Here is an 18,545-nt window from a genome sequence, read left to right on the forward strand (position 1 = left end):
TAGAGAGTAATCAAGCTCTAAGAATGTTAACAATGGAGATAGAACAAGAGCTCAACGGATGGATAAGGCCAAGGGGGAAGAAGACCCCCTTTATATAGTGGGGGAAAGAATCAGACCGTTACCCCCACTCTCTGCCCGAGCTCCAGCGGTACTACCGCTGGCTGCAACGGTACTACCGCTGGCACTCCAGCGGTACTACCGCCAGCTAGCGGTACTACCGCTGGCTGCAGCGGTACTACCGCTGGCACTCCAGCGGTACTACCGCTGGGCCCCTGGTAGTGCAAAGGCACTACCACCGCCAAGAAAGTCTTCGCAAAAAGGTCCGTCCACGAACAACCGCTAGGCAGGCGGTACTAAGCTCCTGGAGCGGTACTACCGCTGACCAGGGGCGGTACTACCGCCAACTCTAGCGGTACTACCGCTAGGTCGAGCGGTACTACCGCTAGGTCCAGCGGTACTACCGCTCGCCACTAAAACAGCCATAACTTTCGCATACGAGCTCCGAATCGAGCAAACCCAAGCTTGTTGGATTCAGGACGACAAGGGCTATCCAAACATCATCTCTATGAATGACCATGCGGTTATGAATATGCCAAAGATATAGAGATGTGAGATCTCTATGAATGAAGAACCGGCAAAAACTCCAAAATCGAAAACATCATAGTAGATGCATATGGACTCCGTTTTCGATGAACTCGAGCTTGTCACGAAGATGACCATAAGCTATAAAACTCACAAAGAGAAACACCAAACAAGAACCAAGAAGTATGATGCAAGGATGCAAATGGTTTGAGCTCTCAACGAACGATACGATCAAGCTACTCACTTGAGAGCCCCCTTGATAGAACAACAATCTATCCTAACCAGAAAACCTATCAAGGGCAAACCTATACCTTGCACCTCGTCCTCTTGAGCTAGATGATGATGATCTTGGCTTCCTCAAGATGGACCACCTTTCTTGATTGTGTTGGCTTGATGAAGACTAGTTGATGGCTCCCCCATACTCACTATGGGTGAGCCACTCTTCAGCATATCTTCACAAGTCCATTGCCACCACAATGGACGACAAGCTTCAAGCATGCTATCTTCGTGCTGATCCACTTGATCTTGCACATCGCAATCTTGATGACGATCACAACTTGACGTCATACTCCATGGGTTGTATGAGATCTTCCCTTTGACGCAAGCTCATGGAAACACACCTAACCCCCACATAGAACTCTCACGAAGACCATGGGTTAGTACACAAACACGTAATGGACAATGCTTACCATACCATGGGATCACTTGATCCCTCTCGGTACATCTTGTACGCTTTGTGTGTTGATCATCTTGGTTTACTCTTTGTCTGAGATCTTGATCAACCATTTATGATGATCACAACTTGACGTCATACTCCATGGGTTGTATGAGATCTTCCCTTTGACGCAAGCCCATGTAAACACACCTAACCCCCACATAGAACTCTCACGAAGACCATGGGTTAGTACACAAACACGTAATGGACAATGCTTACCATACCATGGGATCACTTGATCCCTCTCGGTACATCTTGTACGCCTTGTGTGTTGATCATCTTGATTTACTCTTTGTCTGAGGTCTTGATCAACCATGTGTCCCTATGACCATTCTTTGGATAATACCTTGAATACCATCTTGGTCATCATATAAACTCCTTGAACCCAACAGATGGACTTCAAGAAGTGCCTATGGACAAATCCATACCATGGGATCACTTGATCCCTCTCGGTACATCTTGTACGCTTTGTGTGTTGATCATCTTGATTTACTCTTTGTCTGAGATCTTGATCAACCATGTGTCTCTATGACCATTCTTTGGATAATACCTTGAATACCATCTTGGTCATCATATAAACTCCTTGAACCCAACAGATGGACTTCAAGAAGTGCCTATGGACAAATCCTATAAATGTAACTTAAGGCAACCATTAGTCCATAGGAATTGTCATCAAGTACCAAAACCACATATGGAGATATATGCTCCAACACATTGTAAACAAGAAGCAGAAGCTGCCAGTTAGAAGAGGACCAACAACAAGGTCACATTCCAGTAAGTTACCAGATGTTGAACCTGATTTCAAACCTTCATCTGATGAAGAAGGGAAGTGTTTACTGAAGGAGAGTGATGCTGATGGTTTTGAACCACTCTCATTTGTCCTACCAAAGAAAAGGAAGAGTAGGGCAAAGAAGAGGCTGCTAGAAAGTGGTACAATGAGAAAATGGACCAACCACATGAACAACTATGTCTAAAGTTGTGTTTTAGGGATATTCATCAACTCAGAGATGCTTTGTTGGATTTACACATCACTCAGAGCAGGAATTTCAGGTATCGCGGGAATTCAGATCAGAGGATAATTGTTGAATGTATAGATAAACAATGCTAGTTCTTTATGGTGGCAATAGTTATCAAAGGGGAGAAAACCTTTGTAATTAAGAAGATGAGACTAGAGCACACTTGCCCTAGTACTACTGAAACCACCAGGGTGAGTGCTAAGTGGCTTGCACAGAAATATGAGCACCTCTTCAGATCTTATCCAACTATCAGCATCCAGACTATAATTGATGCTTGCATGGAAAAATATGGTGTAGATGTGCCCAAGTCCATGGCATATAGGGCAAAGAACATAGCTATTGAAGTTGTTTTAGGAGATCACAAGTTGCAGCATCCTAGGCTTAGATATTATGCTCAGACTGTCATGGACACAAACCCTGGGAGTAGAGTAATAGTGACAACAGTTACTCCAATACCAACTGAAAAAATTCCCCACCCAGGCCCAAGATTTCATGCAATGTTCTTTTGCATCAATGGAGCACGGGGGGGGGGGGGGGGTCTAAAGGGGTGTAGGTCATTCATTGGTTAGTTTCTAAACCTTTGTGCACCACTTACATATTGTATCTCTTTTGAATGTATTTAATTCCTTCAAATGTTGATTATGCACGTGTTGATGGATGCTTTATTAAGCTCACTACTCGTGCTCAACTCCTTGCAGCCGCTGGTAGAGATGGCAACAACAATATATATCCACTGACATTTGGCATAGTTGGACAAGAGGACACCCCTAGTTGGTGTTGGTTTCTACACCAACTAAAAATTTGCCTAGGGGGAGAGGTGGGACAGTTTGGCCCATATACTATAATGCCAGATAGGCAGAAGGTATGTGTATGCAACACGTAAATTTGTTATATATATATTCTAGCTTGTAGCTTAGCTTGTTAAATTATGTGCATCGTGGGTTATTGAATGCAGTGAATGTTGTGTTTCCAAACTGCAACCAAAGATTCTGCCTTAGACATATATATGCAAATTTCCAGACTGCTAGGTTTAGGGGGAAGATCTTAAGAAGTACATGTTTAATGCTAGCTATGCTTACAATGAACACAAATTTAGTATTGCAATGATGGATCTGAGAGCTGAAAGTTTGGAAGCTTGGAAGTGGCTTAGTGCAATACCAAAAAAACATAGCTTGGAAGTTTGGAACAACTTGTCTGCAACAAGTACATTCTAGATGTTAGGAGAAAACCTGTAAGGACAATGTGTGATGGGATAAAATATAAGCAGATGGTGAGGTGGCACAGGAACAGAGAGAGTGGAAGGGCAGTAAGATGGAGGATAACACCTCATTACAGTGAGAAGCTAGAGATTGAGAAGGACATGGCCAAATATTGCAAGCCAATACAAGCTAGGGTGAACTTATGGCAAGTTACAAGTGGCCAGCAAACATATGCTATCAACTTGGAACTTCAGACTTGTGGATGCAGGAAGTGGAACCTTACTGGTATCCCATGCAACCATGCCATCTCTGCAATTAACAAGGCTAAAAGGTTTCCAGAGGACTTTGTCAGCACATTCTTCAAGAAAGAATTTTATTTGGCAGCTTATGAACCAATGATCTTTCATGTTCCTGGTGAGCACGATTGGACAAGGACCCGTGGTCCAGATATAGAACCACCTGAATTTAAAGTGAAGAGAGGAAGAAAGAAAGAAAAGAGGATCAAGGGCAAATTTGAAGTACCAAAGCCAAAATACAGTTCAAGAATGGGGACTATAACATGTGGAAATTGTAATCTTCAAGGACATAGGTACACAAACTGTCTAAAACAGCTAAAGCCTGAGCTAGCTTTGAGGAAGAACAAACATGTGGTAATACTACTTTTGCCTTTGTTGTATATTCCTTTCCCTGAAGTATTATTTACTTTTTTTCCTGTGTATGCAAGGCTACTACAACACCATCACAACCAAGAGATGCTGCTAGCATATGAGGAGCTGGGAGAGGTGCTTGCATAGGAGGAGCTCGCATAGGAGGAGCTGGGAGAGGTGCTGGCACAAGAGGAGCTGACAGAGGTGGAGCTGGGAGAGGAGGAGCTGGTAGAGGAGGAGTTGGCAGAGGACGAGATGGCAGAGGTGCTGGCACGGGAGGAGTTGGGAGAGGAGGAGCTCACAGAAGAGGAGCTGGGAGAGGAGGAGCTGGGAGAGGTGCTCCAACACCATTCACTGCCCCTAGGCAATCTGATGCTATTCCTAGTCATGGTACACACACTAGACGGATGGCCTACTTCACTGCAAGTGGTGCTGGAGGAGGTGGCATGTAATGTTCAACTAGAATTTGTTGTTATTCTGGTCATGGTACAATGTGTTGTTTGATGCCACTGTTTGATGGTCTACAACTAGAATTTGATGGTGTTGTTTGATGATATGTGATGTTTGATGCTGCTATTTTATCCATATGTTGTTTTAATTGATGAGCATTTGATGCTATGTGCTATTTGATGCTGCTCTTTTATCCATATGATGTTTTAATTGATGAGCATCTGATGCTATGTGTTGTTTGATGCTGCTATTTTATCCATATGGTGTTTTAGTTGATGAGCATTTGATGCTATGTGTTGTTTTATGCATATGTTTTTTTAATTGACTCAAAAATGTGATCAAATCCACCGGTATAGAGACTCACAATTCACAATTGGCATAAACCTCATCATACATACTCAAAAATGTGAACAAATGCACCAATATAGAGACTCAAAGTTGACAATTAAACATTAACGTAAACATCACAATTGGCATAAACCTCACCAGTTCACAAATACATAGTGGAGTTTAATGCACAACCATCCTACCCAACATTACATAGTGGAGTTCAAAGTCTTAGATGCCCATATATAGTGGAGTTCAAAGTCTTAGATGCCCATACATTACACAACCATAGTCAACTAGGTAGGTCACTGCACAACCATCCTACGCAAAAGGTCAGTGATAACCCACAAGTATAGGGGATCACAACAGTTTTCGAGGGTAGAGTATTCGACCCAAATTTGTTGATTCGACACAAGGGGAAGCCAAAGAATATTCTCAAGTATTAGCAGTTGAGTTGTCAATTCAACCACACCTGAAAGAGTTAGTATCTGCAGAAAAGTATCAGTAGCAGAGTAGTGTGATAGCAACAGTAGCAACGGTAACAACAGTAGCGACAGAGTAACAGTAGCAGCAGTGACAGCAGTAGCAACAAAGTAACGATAGCAGCAGTGACAACAGTAGCAACAAAGTAACGTAGCAAGGACCAGTAGGAAAAACTCGTAGGCATTGGATCGGTGATGGATATTTTTGCCGGATGGTATTCATCATGCAACAGTTATAACACGGAGAGATATGTAAATAGCTCCAGTTCGTCAATGTAATGTAGGCATGTATTCCGTATGTAGTCATACGTGCTTAGGGAAAAGAACTTGCATGGCATCTATTGTCCATCCCTCCCGTGGAAAAGGGGTCCTAATGGAAACTATGGGATATTAAGGTTCTCTTTTAATAGAGAACCGGAACAAAGCATTAGCATTTAGTGAATACATGAACTCCTCATACTATGGTCATCTCCGGGAGTGGTTCCGGCTATTGTCACCCCGGGGTTGCCGGGTCATAACACATAGTAGGTGACTACAACTTGCAAGATAGGATCAAGAACACACATATATTGGCGAGAACATAATAGGTTCAGAGCTGAAATCATGACACTCGGGCCCTAGTGACAAGCATTAAGCATGGCAAAGTAGTATCAACATCAATCTCAGAACATAGTGGATACTAGGGATCAATCCCCGTTAAAACTAACTCGATTACATGATAGATCTCATCCAACCCATCACCGTCCAGCAAGCCTACGATGAGATTACTCACGAACGGTGAAGAGCATCACGAAATTGGCGATGAAGGAAGGTTGGTGATGACGATGGCGATGATCTCCCCTCTCCGGAGCCCAGAACGGACTCCAGATTTGCCCTCTAGAGGAAGAACAGGAGGTGGCGGCGCCTCCGTATCATAAAACGCGATGAACTCTTCTCCTTTATTTTTTTTCCGCGCCTGGTGGGCTTGTGGGCTCCACGCTCCACTTCTCCGGTTGATTCTGGCGCCAGTATTTTTTATATATTCCACAAAAAATCCTCATAAATTTCAAGGTCATTCCGAGAACTTTTATTTCTGCGCAAAAAACAACACCATGGCAATTCTGCTGAAAACAGCGTTAGTCCGGGTTAGTTCCATTCAAATCATGCAAATTAGAGTCCAAAACAAGGGCAAAAGAGTTTGGAAAAGTAGATATGACAGAGACGTATCAACTCCCCCAAGCTTGAAGCCTTGCTTGTCCTCAAGCAATTCAGTTGACAAACTGAAAGAGACAAAAGAAAAACTTCTACGAACTCTGTTTGATCTTGTTGTTGCAATTATGTCTAACTCATATCCAGAATTTCAGCAAGATCACAAGCTAACCACATAAGCAATGACATATAGGTCTCATGGCAAACTCATATCAATGGCATAATCAACTAGCGAGCAATAATAACAAGTCTCAAACGTCAACACTTCAATCAAGACAATCATGAAACAATATGAACAGATGGTATCTCGCTAGCTCTTTCTGAAACTGCAAAACATAAATGCAGAGCACCTTCAAAGACCAAGGGCTGACTGGACATTGTAATTCATGGCAAAGAAGATCCATTCATAGTCATACTCAATAACAATTAAAAGCAAAGCATAAAAATGACAGAGGTGCTCTCTAATTGGTGCTTTTTGTAAGAAGAAGATAACTCAACACAAACATAAATAGATAGGTCCTTCGCAGAGGGAAGCATTGATTTGCAGAGGTGCCAGAGCTCAAGCTTTGAAAACAGAGATAATAATTTTGGGTGGCATGCTTTCATTGTCAACGCAATGACCAAGAGTTTTCACCATCTTCCATGCTACACATACTATAGGCGGTTCCCAAACAGAAAAGTAAAGTTTTGACTCCCCCACCACCGATAAATCACACTCCACGACTAGCCAAATACTCGGGTGCCGTTCATACCAACAACAATCCAGGGGGAGTTTTGTTTGCAATTATCTTTTCGATTTGAGCATGGAACTGGGCATTCCAATTACCAGCCCCTTTCTCGTGAATGATAGTGAATAAACACATATCAAGGATAACACGCCTAGCATGGAAGATGCTGATCGCCCCTTGTCACCACATGAGCGGTTCAGGCATGCAAAATAGATTATTTCTTGAAGGTTTAGAGAGTGGCACATGCAAATTTACTTGGAACGACAGGTAGATACCGCATATAGGTAGGTATGGTGGACTCATATGGAACAACTTTGGGTTTATGGAATTGGATGCACAAGCAGTATTCCCGCTTAGTACAAGTGAAGGCTAGCAAAAGATTGGGAAGCGACCAACTAGAGAGCGACAACAGTCATCAAAATGCATTGAGATTAACCAACATTGAGTGCAAGCATGAGTAGGACATAAATCACCATGAACATGAATATCATAGAGGCTATGTTGATTTTGTTTCAACTACATGCGTAAACATGCGCCAAGTCAAGCCACTTGAATCATTCAAAGGAGGATACCATCCTATCATACTACATCATAATCATCTCAAAATTCATGTTGGCATCCAACACAAACCATTATAAGCTCCTAGCTAATTAAGCATGGCATCAGAAACTATGATCTCTAAGTTGTCATTGCAAACATGTTTCTCTCACAACAAAGCTGAGTCTGGAATGATGAGCTAGTCATATTTACAAAAACAAAATAGATCGAGTTCATACCAGCTTTTCCAGACTCAGTCACTTGATCATATATCGTCATTATTGCTTTTCACTTGCACGACTGAATGATGTGAACAATAATAAGAGTGCTCGTGCATTGGACTAAGCTGGAATCTGCAAGCAAACACAAAGGAGAAGACAAAGTAATATGGCTCTTTGATAGATAAACATATATGCATGCGAGAGCCACTAAACATTGTAACCATGGTCTTCTACCTTGACCCAAAGAAAAAGAAAACTATTTACACAGGAAAGATCCCAACAAGCAAAAGAAGAACGGGAAATATTTTTGGGTTTTCTCAAACTAGACAAACACACGAGAAGAAAGAAGCGAGAAAAAGAAATAAACTAGCATGGATGATACAGTGGCAAAGTGTGAACACCGACTAACAAAGTGAAAGTGTGAACATTAATATAAAGTCGGTGAGAAACACGTACTCCCCGAAGCTTAGGCTTTTGGCCTAAGTTGGTCTACTCCCATGGATGGTCCGAGCGATACCCAAAATCATAATGGGGGTTGTATGGGAGCGCTGCAGCTACCGCCTGAATAGCTGCCTCACGGAGGCGAGCAGCCTTTGCCTCCCTCTCATACTCCTCTGCCTCTCCTCTGGTTATGTAATATCTCCGTTTTACCTGAAAGTCAAAGAAGGCAGGAGCAGGAAGGGTAATATCGAAAACATGTTGTCGGTTAAATATTAACCGGTATAGGAGGGATTCATTATCCCTCTCAAGGAACTGATAGCGCGTCATAGCGGCGCAATCAAGGAAAGCTGTATGGAGCGGGGGATCTCCTTCGCGGATAGGTACTCCAAGAAAATTTGCTATGCGAGTGGCATAGATCCCACCAAAGAAATCCCCTTCATTAGCATTATTATTCAGCCTCCTTGCTATTATAGCTCCCATGTTGAAACTTCTATCACCCTTTACTGCGCTCTTAAGAATACTAAGGTCAGGTGCGCAGAGGTGACAATGCTCAATCTTGCCGTTAATGCATCTACCTATGAAGAGGGCAAAGTAATGCAAGGCAGGAAAATGATTGCTCCCCATGGTAGCCTGCCTAATATCTCTAGTTTCTCCAACAGTTATACTAGAGAAAAAAAATCTCTAACCGAAGATTTAGGAGGATCATTGAGACTACCCCAAATAGGTATCTTGCAAATTCTATTGAAATCCTCTAAATCCATGGTATACAATCTGTCATAGAGATCAAACAGTACGGATGTGTCACGGCCAGCTGAAAATTTGAATCTACGAACAAAATAGGCTGTGAGAGTAGTATACTGTTCACAATTATCGGATATGAATTCTTCAAGTCCAACATGGTGAACAAGTGTATCAAACTCGTCTTTGAAACCTGCATCAATCATGAATTCATCGGAAGGCCATTCACATGGTTGTACCTGTGCGTTCCTCGGTCGGTAAGGATCGGGTTCCCGAATCGCGAGACGGGGACCCCTCTTGCTTGAGGAACCACCAAGATAGTTTCTCCTGAACATCTTCCTTTTCTGAAATTTTTATTGACTCAAAGCAAAAGTGAACAAGGCTCAACTAAACTCATAGCAACTACTCCTACAAGTGCCTAGAGGCCATATAACGCATCAAAACTACTTGGGACCAGCTAAAATTAGCATGCAAAGCTCAAGAATAGGGTCACCAAGGCAACAAAAATATGCAACGAATAAGGCACTAGAGAAAAAATTAATTGGACCAGTGGAGGAGTCACATACCAAGGTCAATTTCCCCAAAACAGTTTGGTGAATGGGGCTCTGCACAAGGAGATCGAAAATCGCAGCAAGAAGAGCAAGAACATGGGTTTGAGCTGCGAAACGATTTTTTCTGGAGGTAGGAGAAGAAGATGGGAGCTAGAATAAGTGGAGGGGGACACGTGGGCCCCACAAGCCTGGTAGGTGCGACCAGTGGGGGGGGGGGTGCCCGCGCCTCCAGGGCTTGTGGCCCACTGGTGCATCCCCTGACTAGCTCTCCGTCTCAGAAATTTTCAAAAATTCCAGAAAAAATCATACTTGATTTTCACGGCATTCAAAGAACTTTTATTTTCGGGACACTTTTCTACGGGACGTAAAAAGCAAAAATCAGGGAAAACTAAAACTAAATCTATCATTTTTCTTCTAAGCAACCGAAGGTGAAAGCTTGGAACAGAGGATTGTGACTCCTTGATTCATCCATCCCATGGTCATCGATAGAAATCCGTCAATGAGGTTGATCAAGTCTCCTTGACAAACTTTTTTGAATCGCATGAAAAAAGAACGGAGAATTTTTGAATAGTCACTAGGTTACCTCAATGGGGATGTGCATATCCCCAACAAGCAAATCATACTTCATCTTAACAGTAGGTATATGACATTCAAAGCTCCCAATAAGAAGCGATGAAGTTTTCTCTATAGCATTGATGCAATGTACCTAATATTGTTTCTTCAGAAAGTGCACCGTATGCTCATTACCGTTGACATGGAAAGTGACATTGCCTTTGTTGCAATCAATAACAGGCCCTGCAGTGTTTAAAAAGGGTCTTCCAAGGATGACCGCCATGGCATCATCCTCGGGAATATCCAGAATAACAATGTTTGTTAAGATAGTGATGTTAGCAACCACAACAGGCACATCCTCGCAAATGCCGATAGGGAAAGCAGTTGATTTGTCGGCCATTTGCACAGAGATTTCAGTGGGTGTCAACTTATCCAGTTCAAGTCTACGATAAAGAGAGAGAGGCATAACACTAACACCGGCTCCAAGGTCGCATAAAGCAGTTCTAGCGTAGTTTCCTTTAATGGAGCAAGGTATAGTGGGCACTCCAGGATCACCTAGTTTCTTAGGAGTTCCACCCTTGAAGGTATAATTAGCGAGCATGGTGGAAATCTCAACCTCAGGTATCCTCCTCTTATTAGTCACAATATCCTTCATGTACTTGGCATAGGGAGACATTTTGAGCATATATGTCAAACACATTTGCAGAAAGACAGGTCTAATCATTTCAACAAATCGCTCAAAATCCTCATCATCCTTTTTCTTGGATGGTTTGGGAGGAAAGGGTATGGGTTTCTGAACCCATGGTTCCCTTTCTTTACCATGCTTCCTAGCAATGAAGTCATTCTTATCGTATCTCCTATTCCTAGGTTGTGGGTTCTCAAAATTAACAGGTTCAATCTCCACATCCTTATCATTGCTAGGTTGAGCATCTTCATGAGCATCACTATCGATATTATCATTAGGCTCATGTTCATCACCAGATTGCGTTTCAGCATAAAAAACAGAGACATCGTTTGGACTCTCGGGTGTAACAACAACAGGGTTGCCAGCATGCAAGTTCCTATCATCTTTCTTCTTCTTCCTAGGATGACTAGGTGCATCAGTGCTAACTCCTTGAGAATCTTGTTCAATTCTCTTAGGATGACCCTCGGGATACAAAGGTTCCAGGGTCATTCTACCGCCTCTAGTGACGACTCTGACAGAATTGTCATTCAACTCATTGAGCAAGTCATTTTGAGCGTTAAGTACTTATTCTACCTGAGTAGTAAACATAGAGGTATGTTTACTCAAGAGCTTAAGATCATTGACGTTTCTGTCCACACAAGCACTTAAATGACTAAGCATACAAGCATTCTGTTCCAATTGTCTGCTAACATAATCATTGAAACTTTGTTGTTTGGAAACAAAGTTATCAAATTCATCCAGGCATAAGCTAGCAGGTTTATCAAAAGGAATATGATTCTCATTGAATCTACAAAGAGAATTTACCTCTACTACCTGTATCGGGTTATCAAGACCATGGATCTCTTTGATAGGTGGTAGATTTTTGACATCTTCAGATTTAATGCCTTTCTCTTTCATAGATTTCTTAGCTTCTTGCATATCTTCAGGACTGAGGAATAGAATACCTCTTATCCTGGGAGTTGGCTTTGGAGGTGGTTCGGTAATAGTCCAAGCATTTTCATTGCACAAGATATTATTCAATAGGATCTCAGCTTGTTCCACAGTTCGTTCCCTAAAAACACAACCGGCACAACTATCTAGGTGGTCCTTAGAAGCATCAGTTAGTCCATTATAGAAGATATCAAGTATTTCATTCTTTTCAAGAGGGTGATCAGGCAAAGCATTCAGTAGCTGGACAAGCCTCCCCCAAGCTTGTGGGAGACTCTCTTCTTCAACTTGCGCAAAATTGTATATTTCCGGCAAGGCAGCTTGCTTCATATGGGCAAGGAAATATTTTTCCGAGAAGTAGTAGATCATATCCTGGGGACTACGCACACAACCAGGAGCAAGAGAAGTGAACCAAGTCTTAGCATCATCCTTTAGCAAGAAAGGAAACAACTTAAGGATATAGTAGTGGCGGATCTTATCCTCACTCGTGAATAGGGTGGCTATATCGTGCAGTTTGGTATGATGGGCTACAACTATTTCAGATTCATAACCGTGAAAAGGATCAGATTCGACCAGAGTGATTAACTCAGGGTCAACAGAGAATTCATAATCCTTATCGGTCACAAAGATAGGCGAAGTAGCAAACTTCGGGTCGTATTTCATCCTAGAGTTCAAAGTTTTTTGTTTCCACTTGCGCAGTAATTTCTCAACATCATATCTATCCTTACAAGCAAGAAAGTCCTCAGCTATCTCTCCCTCCATAACATAACCCTCAGGCATATTAGGCAATTCATATCTAGGAGAGCTAGTTCTAACAGGCGAAATAGCTGGTTCTACTTCAATAATTTCAACAATTTCAGAAGTATCATCACATCTAGGAGCAACTCTAGCAATTTGTGCATCAAGGAATGCACCTAGTGGCAAAGCAGTATCAAGCATAGTATCATCACAAGTATCATGGATAGCATAAGTAGCATCATCAAGCACACGCGACACATAAAAATTTCTAGCAGGAGGTGGTGTCGCAAACTTACTCATAACTGAAGGTGAATCAAGTGCAGAGCTACATGGTAGTTCCTTAATTGTCCTCGTAGTTGAGGGCAAGACTTTAGTTCTTGGATCTTTCGGATTCCTCATAGTGATCAGCAGACGTAAATACGAAGTGACTCAGAGAATATAGCTATGCCTCCTCGACAACGGCGCCAGAAAATAGTCTTGATAACCCACAAGTATAGGGGATCGCAACAATTTTCGAGGGTAGAGTATTCGACCCAAATTTGTTGATTCGACACAAGGGGAAGCCAAAGAATATTCTCAAGTATTAGCAGTTGAGTTGTCAATTCAATCACACCTGAAAGACTTAGTATCTGCAGAAAAGTATCAGTAGCAGAGTAGTGTGATAGCAACAGTAGCAATGGTAACAGCAGTAGCGACAGAGTAACAGTAGCAGCAGTGACATCAGTAGCAACAAAGTAACGGCAGCAGCAGTGACAGCAGTAGCAACAAAGTAACGTAGCAAGGACCAATAGGAAAAACTCGTAGGCATTGGATCGGTGATGGATAATTTTGCCGGATGGTATTCATCATGCAAGAGTTATAACACGAAGAGATATGTAACTAGCTCCAGTTCTTCAATGTAATGTAGGCATGTATTCCATATGTAGTCATACGTGCTTAGGGAAAAGAACTTGCATGACATCTATTGTCCATCCCCCCCCCCGTGGCAAAGGGGTCCTAATGGAAACTATGGGATATTAAGGTTCTCTTTTAATAGAGAACCGGAACAAAGCATTAGCATTTAGTGAATACATGAACTCCTCATACTATGGTCATCTCCGGGAGTGGTTCCGGCTACTGTCACTCCGGGGTTGCCGGGTCATAACACATAGTAGGTGACTACAACTTGCAAGATAGGATCAAGAACACACATATATTGGCGAGAACATAATAGGTTCAGATCTAAAATCATGGCACTCGGGCCCTAGTGACAAGCATTAAGCATGGCAAAGTAGTAGCAACATCAATCTCAGAACATAGTGGATACTAGGGATCAATCCCCGTTAAAACTAACTCGATTACATGATAGATCTCATCCAACCCATCACCGTCCAGCAAGCCTACGATGAGATTTCTCACGAACGGTGAAGAGCATCACGAAATTGGCGATGAAGGAAGGTTGGTGATGACGATGGCGATGATCTCCCCTCTCCGGAGCCCAGAACGGACTCGAGATCTGCCCTCCAGAGGAAGAACAGGAGGTGGCGGCGCCTCCGTATCGTAAAACGCGATGAACTCTTCTCCTTTATTTTTTTCCGGATGAAATGGACTAAATAAAGATGGAATTGGAGGCGGCGGAGCTCCGTGGGCCCCACAAGCCTGCCAGGCGCGACCAGGGGGGCGCGCCTGTTGGGCTTGTGGGCTCCACGCTCCACTTCTCCGGTTGATTCTTGCGCCAGTATTTTTTATATATTCCACAAAAAAATACCCGTAAATTTCCAGGTCATTCCGAGAACTTTTATTTCTGCGCAAAAACAACACCATGGCAATTCTGCTGAAAACAGTGTTAGTCCAGGTTAGTTCCATTCAAATCATGCAAATTAGAGTCCAAAACAAGGACAAAAGTGTAACATCCCAAAATTATAAATTTTGGACTGTTAATATAATTATTAGATTGATTTTTTGTTTGTTTGAGTGATTGAAACTTGAGTGGAATTTGAAACTTCTCAAAAAAAATGAGAGGGAATAAAATGACTTTCTCAAAATTTTCTACTTTGAATCCCTTTTCAATTTTGAGTTTGAATATTTTCAAAACCCTTTGATTAAAAAAAAATCAAACGAGAGGAGGAAAATGACCCTCCAAAATCAGAGACTATGTCTTGATTCAAATTTTAAGTATTTGAAATTTATTTCAAATTCAAATTCCTTTTCATTTTAAAGTTATTGCAAAAAAATATTTTTTTTAAAAAGTATTTTTTTGGTTTTGAAAATATGTTCATGTTTTAGAAAATTTTATTCTGAAAATTTTGATATATAATATGTCTATATAAAATGTTCTCTCTTTTTCATTTATACGTTTTTCTTCTTTTTTTAAAAAAAAATTTGTTCGTTCGCAAAAAAAAAATTAAATTTGAAAAAAAAACTCATGATCCAGCCAGCATGTGTGCGCGCGCTGTGTGCGCGGCCGGTGGATTACTTTGGCCGATGAGGCACCTTTTTACTTCTCTTTTCTAGTTTCCCTACGTTACGTATATATTTAGTCGCACATCGCCTACCTATGGACCATTAGACCTCCCTTCCATCTATAAATATAGATTCATAGGAGCATCCAAAAATCCTCTATTTCGGGTTAAATCAATCTTTTGGTTTAACTAGATTTATTAAATAAAAATATTCTTTTCTCTTCGGCGGGATTTCTCGAAGTCGTCTCCTCATTGGAATTAATTCTTACTCTGCATTCTAAAGGTATTTCTCTTCGTATTTTTTTTATACTCCCGTAGTTTATTATTTCTAGACTAGTATTCCTACACTGGTATACGGTAAAGTAATTAGATATATTATTTAGTCTTCGTATTTACACATTAGTACTAGAATTCTTTTAGACATAGCACTTTTCTTCCGTAAAACAGCTTGGCCCTGATTTTTCAAATAGCCATAACTTTTTATTCGTTTATCCGAATTAGATGAAACCAACGCCTAGAGTTTCGTCTTGATCCCACCTATCCGGTGAACCTATCATATCATTTTTGAAATTTTCAAATTTCGAAATTTGTTCATATTCATATTCAAACTTCTTTTGATCATATCTTTTTATCCGTAGCTCCGTTTTAGAGTTTGGTCTTGATGCTGGGGTTACCTTATTGATACCTTTGTCCATGAGGCACTTGGCGATACGGTTCTCGTTGGTGGCGCCGAAGAGAGATACCTTGGGGGAGGAAGTGGCAATGGCGACGGTGGCCGTTGCCATCCCCTCACGACCTGTATCGTCTTCATCATCATCGGAGGTGTACTCTTCATGGGCCACCAAGCCCCTTGGATGTGTCTTCTTGGTGAAGGTGTTCTTGCTAGGGAAAGACTTGGGCCTGTCCTTGCGAATGAGCTTGCCCCCGTTGTCTTCCATCTTCTCATAAGGACAATCTGCCACAAAGTGACTCACATTGTTGCAGTTGTAGCATGTCCATACTCATTGTTTGTTCATGGACCCACTTGAGTTGTCCTTGGAGAAGTTGGGTCTTGAGTTTCTTTTGTTTCCCCAAAACTGCCTTGAATCAAGAGCCATATGCTCATGATAAGCGTATTTAGTGTCTTCGGGGCAACCATCTTCTTCCTCTTCTTCTTCATCTACAATGGCCTTGGTCTGTAAGGCAAGGTTGGGTGATGCTATTTTTGACCGAACACGAGCAAGTGCATTGTCGTCGGTCTTGTTCATAATATGCATAACAATGAACTCATCCAACACTTCTCCTGAGGTCAAGGAGTGGAAATTTGGTCTTTGCCAAATGACGGACGACATGGCTTTGTTGAAAGGCATGATGGCCTTGAGAAACTTGCGCTTGATCCATGTGTCATCCATATATTTCCTCCCATGGTCTTGGAGAGCAACAGCGAGGGCAGTCACCCTTTGATAGAGATCATGGGGGTCCTCATCTTCTAGCATCACAAACTCATCGGCCTGATCAAGGACCACTTCAAAGTTAGACCATTGAAAGCTTGAGCTCCCCTTGTACAACACCATGATGTACTCCCAACAATCTTTTGCACGATTGAAGGGGCGCAGGTGTGGGAGATCTTTTGGTGGAACTACAGATTGAAGGATGAACAATGCGGAATGATTGTATTGGTTGTCCACCTCTTCTCTTGGAGTAAGGTTCCTTGAATCATGACGATAATAACCTTGCTCGATGATTCTCCAAAGATTTGTTGAGCTGTGATTCAAATGAGACTTGATAGAAAAAACCCAATTAGCAAAATCACCTTTAACAAGTTTTGGAGGAGGTCCTAGGTTATTAATATGCGGGGTAGGAACCGGTCCTCCATAGACTGGGGAGGGGGAAACGAGACAAAAGTCCACGTCCCGTTCTTGTTTTGAGGGGAGGAGGTTTGAGTACCTTTAACCGCTTCCTTATCGGAATTGGCCTCTGACAACGATGAGGTGGGTTTGACCACAAGCAACGGGTCGGGAGAATTCCTCATCCCCTCAAGTAATTCTTTAAGCATGGATTTGACTTCGGTAGTCAGGGATGTCTTGAGTGAAGCCATGGCCTCATTGAAGTCGTCCCGTGTGACCGAAACCACCTCCATGGCCTCGGACCCTTCGGGTCGAGCCTCACCATCGTCAACCATACTCTTCGGGGGATGAAACCCTTAATAAAGAGACGTAGCTCTGATACCAATTGAAAGGGTCGATATGGTTGACTAGAGAGGGGGGGGGGTGAATAGGCAACTACCAATTTTTAGCTTGTCTTAACAAATTAGCGTTAGCAACAAAAGGTTCTCTATAGGAACGACTAGGTGAGCAACCTATATGATGCTAACTACAAGCATAATAAGTGCAAGCAAAGAATACACCACCACAACAAAAAGTACAACATAAAGGTAAGAGATAACCGTAAGTGGAACCGGTGGAGATGAGGACGTGTTACCGAAGTTCCTTCCCTTTGACAGGAAGCACGTCTCCGTTGGAGCGGTGTGGAGGCACAATGCTCCCCCAGAAGCCACTAGGGCCACCGTATTCTCCTCACGCCCTCACACAATGCGAGATGCCATGATTCCACTACTGGTTACCTTGAAGGCGGCGACCGGACCTTTACAAACAAGGTTGGGGCTATCTCCACACAAAGCTTGGAGGCTCCCAACTAGACCATGAAGCTTTACCACATGGAATGTGGCTCCGAGGTGACCTCAACCGTCTAGGGTGCTCAAACACCCAAGAGTAACAAGATCCGCAAGGGATTAGTGGGGGAAATAAAATATCTCTTGGTGAAAGTGTAGATCAAGGCCCTCTCAAGCAATCCCTAGAAAATCAACAAGTTTGATTGGCTAGGGAGAGAGATCGGGCAAGAATAAGCTTATGGAGCAATAATGGAGCTTAGAGAGGTTAAAGGTGAGCTCCTCGAGGAAGAAGACACCTAAATATAGTGGGGGGGGGTAAAATCCAACCGTTACCCACCCACGAGAGCAATAGCCAAGCGATACTACCACTCTGGTAGTGGTACTACCGCTTCTAGGAGCGTTACTACCGCTCCTAAGAGCGGTACTACCGCTCTGCATCTCACCAACCACGGTAGTAATAAAATATTACCGTGCCTACTACTATGTGTGTGTGGGGGGGGGGGGGGAGTATGCGAAAAAGTCCGTCGGAGCGGTAGTAAAAAACTACTACCCTCTGAGGGAGGTAGTACCGCTCATGCAGCGGTAGTAAAAAATTACTACCGCTCTTAGAGCGGTACTACCGCTCACACCAGCGGTACTACCGCTGGTCCTTTTGCATAAACATCAAAGATGGGTATGGAGCTCCATTGTAGCTAGGGAAAAGGTGGTGCACTAAATGTGTACATGATGA

Source organism: Hordeum vulgare, chromosome 7H (genome assembly GCF_904849725.1).
Source record: "Hordeum vulgare subsp. vulgare chromosome 7H, MorexV3_pseudomolecules_assembly, whole genome shotgun sequence".
In the NCBI taxonomy this organism is placed as follows: Eukaryota; Viridiplantae; Streptophyta; class Magnoliopsida; order Poales; family Poaceae; genus Hordeum; species Hordeum vulgare.